Genomic DNA, 2,711 nt, shown 5'->3' with positions numbered 1-2,711 from the left:
GCGCCTCCCCATCCAACCACAGCGCTGCTTCCGGGATCAGCCGCACGGAGCAGTTATCGCTCCACGGCCCCGCCCCCACCCTCCACGGCTTTCGGCGCCGCGTCGGTACAGCCTCCCGGTCCCGAGCCGCTGCATGCCGCTGTCCAGCCAGAGCCGGCATCCCTGTGCCCTGTCACGCCGCTTCCGCCGCCACCGGGTCTACACACGGCCACCACAGGGCAGAGCAGATGCAGACTGGTAATGAATGTTGCAGTTCCACAGTCTTGAGCAGCAGCCTGGTGTCAACAGGGAAAATGTTCTTGTCCATTACAAAATGGTTGGAGTCCTTCCTGTGGTTATTATAGTAAAGCTAAGATTTGAGATGCCACTAGCACATGGAAATCTAAATCTACAAGAAATTAAGTTACTGCTGGCTTCTTCTGAATTGACACAGACAGGAGACAGTTGTTTGTGTGATCTTTTCCTTTGCACAGAGGTCCATTGGTTTAAATTAATGTAAAATTTAGGCTCTGAGACTTAGGAGTTCCAAGACCTGGTTTTAATGCTGAATGTTAAAGGGCCAACTTGTGCCAGCAGGTATCAGTGTTGCTTTTTTTTTTTTTTTTTTTTCCTACGAGCCATTTGCTCAGTTGTGTATCGGGGCAGGGTTAAGAGTTTAATTGAAACTTGAAGATACAAATGTTGAATATTGGAAGATATTCAACAGGAAGATGGACCTTAGCAGAGCTCTGCTCTCTATGGGTGCCAGTGCCTTGCTCTTTTCACTTGGTATGAACAAATCCTTTTTTTTCATTGACTGCAGTAACAGTTAGGGGTTGTAAATAAGATTAGTTTGAGGACTGACATTCAAATAAGTCTTTGAGAATCTAAATCTTGAAAATACCAGGACATTTCTGAGTTTTGAAGAGCCTGCAGAATTGTGAATAAACTTACATCAATACGGTCCAACATGGTACACAAAAGGAGCATGTTATAGGGTAAAAAAAGCCCTATCATTTTATTTTGCAGTGTACTGGGGCATCTGCTAGAATCCTGCATATCCACCCTAGCTGGGACTACAAAACCCCACTGTTTTTTTATCCCAGCCTCCTGCAAAGACAGGACAGAATCTAACTGCAGTAGTCTTATTAGATGAATGTGCTATATGACCTCCATGCATTGAAATAGGCAATATGTTATTTACTTTTCTGTTTAAATAAATACTGTAAATATATGTATACCGAAAGAATGCAACAAGTACTGTTGCAGCAAGAAAGGGAGAGAGCATACATTTTCACTGTCAGAGTTGCCTTGGTATAAACACTAACCTTAGTGACAAATCTTGTGGAACAGCATGTTGTGACTTTCAAAAGCAGAACAGGTTTTGCTGTCCTCCTGCACCACCACAGACTCATGCAGGCAGCATCCTCCCACTCCCACGTCTCTTACAAAGCTTCCCAACCTGCCTCTCTCTTTTCAGTACTCTGCTGTCAGTACACTGTCAAAAAGGAAAAATCTCTCATTCTAGGACTCTTTGAAATGGGTTTAACTGAAAAAACCCCACACTGATTTGATGTAAGTTTGGTGTTTTGTAAGCTAAGAGGTCAGGTGTATGGTAATCAAAATAAAATAAATACAAAATGTTTTGTATAAGCCTGTTTGCAGAGTGAAAGCTATAAAAGACAACCAGCAATATTTTTGTGAAAAGAGCATTTAAAAATAAAAACTACCTTTATTCTACATAAATTCCCTTTTTCCCAGGCACTTTCCTGGGACACAAGATGAGAGAGATGCTGGTGTTCTCTTTCTCTACAGATACGAGTAGCAAAGCAGTAGGTCACAGTCACAAGGAGAAACTTGACTCTGTGGTCTGCTACCGTCCTTGGCCCAAGACAGCCTGATGCCCTGGTGCTTTGTGTCTTGGAAAATGTTAGTTGCTTACTTGTTAGGGGGGAATTTTTAAAAGCCATCTTTTATCACTGGAAGTTTGTGTTTTATTCCATAGGAGATTTTTTTTTGCTGTTGATTTTAATTGATTTGATAGACAGTTTGGAGCGTACACTTTCAAGTGTATGCTTCCCTATCCAAAAGCCTTTGCCTTTGAAGAGGGCACTCTACAGAGTAATGTAAGTGCATGCCCCAGGCTCCTCTCCCTCAGTAACCTGCATTCACCAATTTCCATACCTCTTATCTTTATGGGCTATTCAGGGAAGCTGCAAGTAGCAGAAGTTGATCTGCAAAAGAAGATGGGGCTGAAATATGCTGCTTTCACACACTCTTCTGCACCATTATAGGCATCCTTGAGTGGCTCACTGTTGGTGGGAAGGGCACTAGGAATCAAACACATATTACATGGCATAACTCGCCAAAGAACAAATAATCACTTTTAACACATGGTGTGGCACAAGCAAATCTTTTTTCTCCTTTCTGGGTGAACGAAAAAAAAGACAAAGTCGTTTGTATGGTCATATATCCATCACCACACAGAAAGTCAAAGTCCCGATTTGAATACAAGTACCAGACTACATCGTGTGACCTACAGCCCCACTCGTTTTTAAAAGAAAGGCACGTAACCACAATTCTATTTTCTTCAAGGCTCTAAAATACCCACCCACGCACATCCATCACGTGCACAAACAAAAAGCAGTGATATTTTGTTTCAGCCACGCACGCTGGCAACACCGCATCCATCTCGGCAGCCCCGGATTTCACGGCGCTGCCTCACCTGCGCT

Source organism: Geospiza fortis, unplaced genomic scaffold, assembly GCF_000277835.1.
Source record: "Geospiza fortis unplaced genomic scaffold, GeoFor_1.0 scaffold95, whole genome shotgun sequence".
Classification (NCBI taxonomy): domain Eukaryota; kingdom Metazoa; phylum Chordata; class Aves; order Passeriformes; family Thraupidae; genus Geospiza; species Geospiza fortis.
Note: the sequence above shows the minus strand (reverse complement) of the source record.